Below are 11,557 nucleotides of genomic sequence, written 5' to 3'. Positions count from 1 at the left end.
CATGTAGACTATCTATAGATGCACAATGATAGACTTTATGCAGACGCCACATAGATTAATTTCCGTCCCAACTTCTCAGGTCAGCCCATAGCGTAATGGGTGAGATCTTGGTCTTCAAAGTAGAAAGATGTCTTTCTACTCTTTAAATAAGGTACTAGACGGATAAGCTTCTCCTAACTGCCACGAGAGCGCGCCACGCGCAAAGCACGTCTGCCCGCTCGCGGTGACGACTCCGTGAGCCAGTTCTGTTATAGTCTCTACGCCGTTCTCCTTTCATTTGAAGAGTCCTCCTACTACATTAGAGTTTGAGGCGTGAGGACCTTACAATTTTTAGGATGTGGCAAGGGCTAGTGCCGTACCGGTAGCATTCCCTTGCTCGGCCCACTGACTCCTCACATCAGGTACGAACTGCCCTATTCGATCTAGATGCTACTACCTTCCCAAGCGGGAACCCAACTCGCGTTTTGACCGTTGATACCTTCGTTGTGCGCTACTTGGTACGCAGGGGCTATTCTGAGTCCGTCGATTATAAATCTATCTGCAGACGTCTACTAGAGGAAAAGTAATAGACGTCTAATAGACGTCGCAAATTCGACCATTAGATTATGTGTAGATGATCTACATGTAGATGTCAAAAGACCTCTATTAGACTCATTTCCATCTACAAATAGACGTCTAATATACGTCTTTTAGACGTCTATTTTCCGTGTGGGAGGGCTCTGTGCCACCCCACTGGCCCGCACGCGCCATTTCCAGCTGTCTCCCTGTCCATTGTTTGTCTCGCACGTCGTCTGCTAATGTCCCGACCGCCACTCTCCGCCACCAACGCGACACGGACGCGATACGAGCGTGAACGCACCTTTAGTAAGTAATTTTCTTTTTCTAGCAGTTGTGTTTTTGTGATTGTCTGCTAATTTGTGGTTGTGGTTGTTTATGTATTGTGTTTACTTTGTTATTCTGCATTGTTGTGTGTACGTTTGCGGGGCGTCTTCAGCAATTGTTTTCATCAGGTGGCACTATAGGGCATTGGCGTTTACTTGTTGTGCCTTTCTAGTGTTTTTGAACTTTTACTAGTTTGTTATACCTTGAACTTTAAGGTGTGCCTTTGAAGGTTTTCAGGCATTCTTGCCCAGTGTTGTGTGATTGTTTGATAGTGCATTTAGTGAAGTGCCCTTGAATTAGTGACAGTGTTAGTGTCGCTTTAGGACAATTTTTCCCTGATTTAATTTTTTTTTTAGAAACTTCTTGTTTGAACCTCAAGAAAATACTTCAAGAATTCACCATGGCAGAAAATCCTGTTCCTGAGTCTGTCCAACGACAGATGGCCGATTTGGACCCTTCTACTCTTCATGTTGATGAACTTTCGTATGAGTTGCGTATCCGAGGGATTAGTCCCAGCCTTGTTGAAGACACGCACTCAGACTTGGTCAGATTAGCTATACGTCACCAAAATACGAGTGTAGAAGAGAGCAGGTTAGCTAGGTTGGATCCCAGAGAAGAATATGAAGTTATCAGAGCCAAGCTTGGAGAATAAGAGACGTTGCTGGGTGAAATTCAAGCATCTGGAGTAGTTGTCGACCGGCCTTACCGCATCGTTAGCCTCTTTGTTCATATTATCTTCAGACTTAAAAGAATTCTTTTCAGAGCTACTGGAAAAATGTATGACTGCATCCTTGATTTAGCAAGAAGAGCTAATAACTTTCACAAGGTTATTTCTTCGATGTGCCCTTTGATGATTTTTCCGTGCATGTATCTTCCTGGAGACCCAGAACTTGCTGATCGATTCAAGTCTCTAAAGGTAGAAGAAGAGCACGAACATCGTAATTCCCGCCGTTCTTCTCAGCCTCGTCGACAGAGAGAATCCAGTCACTCCAGCAGAGAATCCAGGAGTTCTAGCCCTCCACGGCGGTCTAGACATCCTAGCCGAGAATCAAGAAGTTCCAGCCGGTCTAGACGTTCAAGGCGTTCCAGCAAGAGCCCCAGAAGAGATACTAGACATTCCAGCCGAGAATCTAGAAGTTCCAGTCGGTCTAGACGTTCCAGGCGCTCCAGCCAGAGTCCCAAACGGAGTTCCAGGCATTCGAGATCTCACCGTTCCGGTTCTAGGCACGAAGACTCTTCCAGATCGAAGTTGAACTTGGTGTCTAAATGGAAGATACGCTTTGAACCAAAGGACGATTTAGCTAAATTTCTAGAAGAAGTTGAAGATGAAGCTGATATGCACAAGGTTAAGGACGCTGACTTGCTCCTTGGATTTGGAAGCTTGCTGCAAGGAAGTGCCATGACTTACTGGAGGAGAATGATCAAGGATCAAGTTACTTCGTGGGAAGAGTGCAAAAGGAAGATGAAAGAAGCCTATGCACCAGCTGACAATGATGAGAGCATCCTTGAGAAGATTAATTCATTGCACGGTGGAAACGGAACCTGGTTTTCCCAGGAACTCCCTGGAAATCACCTATGTGTCTACCATAGGCCTCCTGGGAAAACCAGGTACCGTTTTTACCGTGTGAAGCAGAAGACTGATGAGACTTACGCTGTATATGAAGCCAGAGCCACTGAACTGTTCCAGCGTCTTGATGAACCACTTCGAGATTCTCAGAAGGTTAAGAAGCTGCTTGCTGGTCTTCATTTGTATTACCGCTCTAGGATCAGGTCTTCAGACATGCTTTCTTTAAGAGACCTTCGACTTAGCTGCAGAGACTTAGAAGCTGATAAACCCCACATTCTACGTCTTGAGAGAGAAGAGTCCAAGAAGAGAGAATATAAGAGAGATGACAAGAAGAGAGAAGACAGAAGAGACGAGAAGAGATATCCCCGACTTAATGCTGTTTCCACTGAAGAGGCTGATGAGAAATCGAGTGACAATGAAGAGACTGTACCAGTTGCTGCTCCAATTGCCAGACCTTCTCTGAAGCCATCTTCTTCCCTTGCAGTGGTGTGTTGGCGTTGTGGACACACGGGACACTACTCTAACAACTGCACTGCTCAGCTATTCTGCATCAATTGCGGGAAGCCAGACATCATAGCCGAGCGCTGCGACAACTGTCACCAGGCAGCTGCCAGAGGACTGTGGAATGCTAATGTCAATCACCAGGGAAATGCCAGCGGGGGCACGTCGCGGGGAAATGCTGCTCCGATGTCCTTTCCCCCGCCATTGAACCAACCTCCACCACAGCTGCCGAAAGGTCCTGTGACATCAACACCGAGAAGAAACTAAGGACATACGGCCGCCAAGACGTCCGACTTGTTCTTCCCATTGTTCTTGGACGTGACTTGAGAGGCTATCTTGATGTGAATATCCTGGGAATTCCCCTCCGCGGCTTGCTTGACTCGGGTGCGACCCAAACCTTTGTCAACTCAACTGGATGGAAGACTTTGAAGGCTGTTGGATTAGTTCTTCGCCCGTGCCGGTTTTCACATGTGCAAGTTGCTGACTATGGAAACGTTGAGATACTAGGAAAGGTCACCACTCCATTCTTCATAGCAGGAAAACATCGTGTCTTGGAAATTCTTGTGGTGCCTCATTTGAATTCTCTTTGATTCTGGGCGTTGATTTCTGGCGTCGCTTCCACCTGCGTCCAGATTTCGTCTCCGCTGAATGTGAAGTCCTCATCAACAAGATTGAAATTATGGAGAAACCACCCCTCCTTGAAGAACCAACTCTTTCTGGAGAAGACAAGAAGAAGCTTGACCAACTGATTGAGTATTTCCGTCCCCACTTACAGCCTGGAAGACTTGGATGTGTGAAGGGAGTTGAACATCATATCGATACCGGAGATGCCAAGCCATTCAAGGTTCGGTATGACAACTTAAACCCTGCTGTCATGGCAGATGTCCACAATGAACTGAATAGAAGAATTGAAGAAGACATTGTTGAACCTTCAGACTCCCCTTGGCAGTCACCACTTTTCATCATCCCGAAGAAAGACAAAGGATTCCGTTGGGTCGTTGATCTCAGAAAACTAAACCAGCTCATCAAGATACCTGACTCAAACTATCCCCTACCCCGAATTAATCCAATTCTTGCTAGTCTTGGTGGAGCAGCTATTCTTTCAACAATCGACATCTCAGATGCCTATCTGCAAATCAAGCTGACTGAAACCTCCAAGATCAAAACTGCATTTTATGTCCCTGGACGGGGCTTGTTCCACTTCAAGAGAATGCCAGCAGGACTCAAAGATGCAGCCAGCAAGTGGCAGAAAACGATTGAAGCAGTCTTGGAAGAAGTTATCAGAGAAGAAGGACATCTTGTTGTCTACATGGACGACATCCTGGTTTGGTCATCTCGTGGCGACTGGGAACACCACATCAACCTGCTGCGGAAGGTATTTCTAGCCTTGCTTGATGCTGGAATAACTGTGAACTCAGACAAGAGTCAATTTGGAAGAGAAAGTGTGAAGTACCTTGGCCACATTGTTGATGCCTACGGTACCCGCCCTGATCCGAAGAAAGTGTCTGCTGTCCTCAATTTCCCTACTCCTAAGTCAGTCTACAATGTCCGCCAGTTTGTAGGTTTGGCAGGTTGGATGAGAAAGTACATGCCTCATTTCAGCACAATTGCCAAACCATTGTATGAGCTTTTCCAGAAGAATGGGACATTCGTGTGGAAGCCTGAGCATGAGGCTGCCTTCGTGAAACTCAAGGAGTTGCTGTGCACTCACCCCGTTCTCAGAAGCCCTGACTTTTCAAGAACATTCAAGGTGTATACTGATGCATCTTCTCTGGGCACAGGAGCCATTCTCGCCCAAGTCTTTGAAGACGGAGAACACGTTGTGGCCTACGAAAGTGAACTTCTGAAGGGGAGAGAACGCAACTTTTCTGCAACTGAGATTGAATGTTTGGCTGTGGTCCGCGCTCTTGAAGCATTCCGTCCTTATCTGATGGGATACCGCTTTGAAGTGATAACTGATCATCACAGTCTGTTGTGGCTTTACAAGCTGAAAAATCCTTCAGGAAGACTAGCCAGATGGGCCATGCAGTGCCAACAGTACGACTTCAAGATTACCCACAGAAAAGGGTCCATGATGCAAGCACCAGATGCCCTCAGCAGGAACCCTCAAGAAATTCAAGAACTAGAACCGGTCAAGATCTCCCTCATCACCTTTGAAGAAACCCAGGATGAATGGTACCGTTCACTGAAGCAGAAAGTCCTTGAAGATCCTGTTGCTTATGAGAAGTTTGCTGTTAAGGATGACCTTCTCTTTAAACTGATCAGCATTGGACCAAACGTGCCGTTGAAGTGGGTGCAGCTCCTGCCAGAAGAGAAAAGGGTCGAAGCACTGCAACAAGCTCATGATGAACCGACCAGCGGCCATGGAGGCTTCTTCAGAACCTTTCAGCGGCTGCGACAGAAGTCCTATTGGCCCGGCATGAAGGAAGCTGTGAAAAGATACGTCGAGAGATGTCATGTCTGCCTCGCAACGAAGAAGGACAGAAGGCGTCCCCCTGGACTCATGGGATCTCAGCGCATCATCAGCGAGCCGACAGAAGTTGTGTCTACTGATCTTGTTGGTCCTCTTCCACGCTCCACATCGGGATACCCTCACCTGTCTGTCATCACGGATGCTTTCTCCAAATACGTTTGGTTGCGTCCTCTGCGAACTGCAAACGCCAAAAGTGTCTGCAAACACGTGAGAGAAGACATGTTTCTGCGACACGGAGCCCCTTGTCTGATCCTGTGTGACAATGGTGCACAATACAAGAAGGAATTTCAGAAGATGTGTGACGAGTTCAATACCAAGATCCGGTACAACATTCCTTGTAATCCAAGAGCTAATCCTACTGAAAGATACAATCAAACAATAGAGACCATGATCTGCAGCTTTGTGAAGGATGATCATCGCAAGTGGGACCAGTATCTTCCTGAAATTCAAGCAGCGTTGAATTCTTCAGTGAGCCATGTGACCGGACACACGCCTCACCAAGTCGTCTTCGGCACTGAATTAGTCCTTGATGGAAGAGAAAGAAGATTTGATGGGAAGGAAGAAGAATTGATTGTCACCGACCCTCAAGATGAACCCGAGAAAGAAAATGCAAGAAGAGAATTGATCCAAGAAGTTAGAGAGCGACTGAAAGAAGCTTACAACAGAAACAGCCAACGCTACAACCTTTGACGGCGCGACTACGTTCTATATCCCGGTGATATGGTGATGAAGAAGAATTTCGTGAAGTCAGACAAGCAAAAGGGCATTTCTAAGAAGCTAGCTCAGAGATGGATCGGACGATACAAGGTGAAGATGAAGCTAGGAAAAGTAAGCTACATGTTAGAAGATGAAGAAGGTCGCGAAGAAGGGCCTTCACACAGAGACCAGTTAAAGAAGATTCCTTCCTAAAAAAAAAATTAAATTAAATGCTGCACATTTGAATTTAATTTTTCTTGAAGAGAGGGGGAGGCTGTCGCGAACCCATTTCTGCGACGGATTCGAACCGCCCGCGAGGGGTGAATCACTCGGCGTTCTGGTGTACACATGAGTAAATGAGTACGGCTGAGTACACCTTGCTTTACTCATAAATTTCACAATTTTAAACGTTTTAGGGCTTCATTAAGAGTTTTTAACGGCAGTCGACGTTTAATCAGTCGAAAAACTAGAGAATTTCACCTTTTTAAAACTTGTGAGTACACTGAGTACGGGCAAGTTTGTACACATGAGTACACTAGTGATTCACCCCTCGACCGCCCGCGCCGAGCTGCGCGCTGCCTCCGCTCGCCGCCTGACAAGTGGCGCGCCCTGCCGACCACCTGCCGAAACTCTCAGTCGAGCCGTGCCGTGCCACGCCACAGCAGTCGTCCGGTGAGAACCGCACAGTGAAGTCGTGCCGTGCCGTGCCTCCGTCAGCTCGTGCCGCGTCGCGCCGTCAAACCAAGACCGGCCGCGTGTGAGAAGGTTCTAGTCCAACTTCATCTGGATTACTGCACTCCAAGTCAATCCGAGATGCCGCCGGCTTTCTTCATGTCACCTCCGCGCCCTCGCCTTCACGCCCTTCGGGTTAGTACGGCAAACCCACACCACAGCTCGGTTCGGTTTGTTTTGGTTTGCGACTGAGCTTTCAACCTCGTTCTCACTCCAGGGCATGCAGTCCACCCGGTTGCGTCGAGAAGTCATGGGCTAGGCGAGCCACGCCACTGCCCTGCCGCCTGATGAATCCCTGAGAACCCCGTCGCCCCGCCAACACCAACATGTGCCCCATCTTCCACCGTCAGCGTCGTCCGGCTGCCCGCCGCTCGCTGGCTGGCCGTCCACGCCACTGTCGCCCTCCGTCGTCGCATGCGCCGAGGCGTCCCGCCTCTTAAAGTGTCGTGACAGTGAAATGTGCTAGTGATGTGTCAAAGTGAAAGGAGTCTTTAGTGTCATTGAGCCTTTAGTGCTAATTTTCTAGTTTCCTTGTCTGTTTGGCTCGTCCAAGAATTCTCAATGTTATTGTGTGTATGTGTGTGAATGAAGTCTGGATCCAGCATCATGTGAAGCTTTATTGGTGAGTCTTTACTCTATATTTTCTTTCCGTTGGGCCCACGGTTACATTGTCATTATTGTTTGTTGTTGTTGTGCACTGTTCTCTGTACTGTACTGTACTGTGCTTCAACTTGTTAGTGTACTTAGCGTACCAATTACAGTGTTGTGTCACAAGTTTGTGACTTTGTTTTGATTTAAATTTTGCTGAGCACCTTGTGTGTTTCCCCAGTAGTATTTTTGGCGTGTTTTTGCCATAATCATTGTCTTGTGTTTTTCCGTTACATGAGTATAAATTTAACTTCATTTTTTTTGTCGATTCTAAATTAGTTGTATAAAAACTGTTGTGATCTAAGCGCTTGTTTTGCGTATTAACTTGTCATTGTTTATACTATTTGTGTATCTAATCCGTTATTCAAAAATTAGTTTTAAGTATTTCAATTTCAATTCTTTTGGTTCTGTCGTGTATGTCCTTTCAACAACAACTGGATTTAATTAAATAATATTATTGTACATTCTACCCCTTGTCTTATATTTTTTTCAATTATTCAAATATTTCAATTGGTCTACATACCCAACTGCTGCAAGCCTAGTTGAGCCCGGTTTTCTCCAGCAACATTTTTGTACCAGCTTCAGTAGAATATTAATGTAGTCACATTATGTGTTAAAGATCGAATCCTTAGCACTGATCTGGGAGAAAATGCTCAGGATATTTAAATATCTCCAGTTATAAGCTCCTGCTGGCGTCGTCTGCTGGTCTCAGTTCGTGAATTTGCCATACTTTCGTTCCGCCATATTTCGCGTATTGCACGGGCCCTATATGGGATGAAAGTATAGGTCTGGTGTTAAAATGGGAGTGATTTTCGTTATCAGCACACAAAAAACTGCTGGGATCAATGTCAAACTCGATTTAAAAATTTTGGTCCAAAATTGGTCAAAATTCAGGGTAAGTGTGAGTCTAGGAAAATTTTGGAAGTCATTTTTGAGTTCAGCTCACCAAAAACTGCAGGAAACAAGATAAAACTTAACTTGAAATTTTTGGTCCAAAATGACCTAATATGGGATGAAAATATAGGTCTGGTGTTAAAATGGGAGTGATTTTCGTTATCAGCACTCAAAAAACTGCAAGAACCACTATACAATTAACTTTAAAAAATTTAACCAAAAATCGGTTAAATTTTGGGTCAGGGGACAATTTAGAGGTCAATATTGAGGTCAGCGCACTGAAAACTACAGGGAAATACATAAATCTCATCTTGGAAAGTTTGGCCCCAAATTGCGTAGCTCTGGATGAAAACGTAGGATTGGCGTTGAAATAAATGTAGTTTTTGTGACCGGTACACTGAAAACTACACACAATACTTTAGACTCAATTTCTGTATATTGTTTCTATTTGTCTTCATGAAGCACCCTCTGTCATCACCAATTCCCTGATGGCACACCAAAGCGAATCCATCAGTCGAGTAAAATTCAAGTGCCAACATTCAATCGCTTTATTGGCTACTCGTATGCTTGGGTCACTATTCGATAACATTTTTTCTTAACTTATGAACTCACAATTTTATAAGTAATAGTCATGAAACATTTTGTCATTCTTTCATTGTGAACCAGTGAATTAAACAATATTGATTGGAATATGTTATCACAGTTTATATTGAGAGAGTCAGTTTAGGGTAGGCTGATCTGAACCAGTTAGCGGGGAACAATTATTGTCAAATCCAGTGTTTCGTCACATGGAGTCCAATGCCAAGGCTACCCAAGGCTTAATGAACCGACATAATTTACCTTACTCATGTAAACAATACTAAGTAGTATCAGTTATATTAACTTTGGTGAAGTTAAAGGAATCTTCTCATTAAATCCCATCACTAATCATATATATAGTTGGTTGTCTATGCACTAATTGACTCACCGCTCAAAACCTGAGTCGTCTCTTTGAACCCAATATCAATTCAAACTCTATTAGGATTAAATATACACAACCATACATTGATTCTATTAATAAACACATGTTAGTGCATTAGCACTCCAGCTTGCTGCATTGCAAAAGAATGCATTTCTCGAGTCCAAACTAAGTATGCCTGCCAATTTCAACACAAGTTATTTATGCATTTCCCTGATTTCCTCTAGTTTGAAAATTTTTAAAAGAGGATGACACTAAAATGAAATAAGAAGATGCACTCAATACAAAAGCTCAAAATAAAAACATTCTTTTAACAATGCTTTGTCAAAGTGCACTGACCTGAAGATGATTCCCCTCTGACAGTGGAGGGGGGAGAGGGGAACGAAACACGTAAATCATTTTCAAATCCATTCCTTACACTGTTAAAAAAAAATTCTGAATTTTCAGACTAATTTGAGTGAAGTACTTTTACATAAACTCGTTATTAATTTTCAGACTCGTCTTGGTCTAAAAATGAAGTCTTAAAATTCAGACATGGCCAAGTCTTAAAATTCCCACTGCTTTGTAGCTGAAAATTCATACTTTTTGTCCAAAATTTTAGAACATTCTGTGTGAATTCATCCTGCAGCAATCGTGCGGAAAGGGCAGCCTATTGTGGTGGTCTAGACGCTTGTTAGGGCGGACCTACTGGACGGATAAAGATTTTACTCCTGTGAGAGAAAGAGCAAACTTCACAGCGCGCCGGGATTCCGCGCACGATGGACACCATCGCTACTCAAAAAATATCAGACGAGATGGTCCGCAGTAAGACTGAGGCACTCGTCGTTCGAGGGTGAGAACCCATATAGAATCTCCCATGTGTGCCACAACATGACGGTGGATCATGCGGGCACCCAACCTAATGACCGAACGCAGACGCCAGCGAGAGCCAACATTGAAATGCGGTTTTATCGACTTCAGAGTAATATTTTGTTTCAAACTTATTGCTAAAGGCTAGAGCTGATAATTACTAAAGCAACAGATGATGCTGTTTGCAAAAATTATTTACTTTAATGACATTAATCGGAAATACAAAGTGGCGATCTGCCGCGGCGCTCCAGGCGCCACCTAGCGGCAGGTCCCTGAAACGTAACTCCAGGCGGCTGCAAGCAAGTGGACCAAACCATGTGAGAAGTGATTGGTCCACAGTTTGCATTCAACAACAAGCTCCCTCAACATAACAACTGCCAATATCATAATGCTTTGAGGCGCGACGTTTGATTTTGTATATCTGGTTTTGTATTAGTCAGCCTAATCTTAATTTTATGACTTCCCTCATTATGAAATTTCAGACTGGGTACAAATATTCAGACCAAGCACGGTCTCAGACTGCCCTGTCTGACATCTCAGACAAAAGTTATGAAATTTCATAAAAAGGTCTTAATTGGTGTTTCATAACGTCAAGTCTGAAAAAAGTTGTCTGAATTTTCAGAATTTTTTTAACAGTGTATATTTCGCTGTGTTGGTGTTCCAAAAGGGTTTTAATCATTCTAGAATGTTGAAAAACTAAGGTCGATCTCATTTCCAAACCCTTCTGCTCTTTAATTCGTTTTATTTGCTTATTTGCTTATGTCCCGTATTTGAGAGCCGCGGACCCGTAGGTATGAGAAATTGGTAAGCGCTGACGCGCTGCCAACCTAACCAAGCTAATGACCTGATTCAAAAATATGTTTTGAATATTTCAAACGATACTAAACAACGATATGGAACAAACTCGTGTTGGGGGGGGGGGGGGTGCTATGGCGACGTTAAATACGAAATCTTGAAACTATAGCCACTGTAGTTGCTGAGAATCGTTGGTGCGTACAAACAGACAGACGCACGACCAGTCACTTTTCAGCGCGCCCAAACACGGCAAGGGCTTCGCTATCACTCAGCCAATAACAAGGTAGGTTTACGCCAGACCTGGTGTACCTACCTTGGCCTGCGGCAGGCATTGGCTTGCCCATCGTCGGATACTTCTTACGTGTTGCATGCTGGGGGGCTCCGCCCCCCAGACCCCCCTTAATTCTAGGTAGAGTTGCTTCATCTACAGATAACACGATCTTGACCGTTGTCACTTTTTAACTTGTCGAGGCCGGGGGGCTCCACCCCCAAGACCCCCCTTTCTTCAAGACAGAGGTGATCTACCTGCAGAAAACTCGATTTTTCGCCGTTTTTTAGGTGT

The sequence above is a fragment of the Thrips palmi genome, unplaced genomic scaffold, assembly GCF_012932325.1.
Source record: "Thrips palmi isolate BJ-2018 unplaced genomic scaffold, TpBJ-2018v1 HiC_scaffold_16, whole genome shotgun sequence".
NCBI classification, from domain to species: domain Eukaryota; kingdom Metazoa; phylum Arthropoda; class Insecta; order Thysanoptera; family Thripidae; genus Thrips; species Thrips palmi.
Note: the sequence above shows the minus strand (reverse complement) of the source record.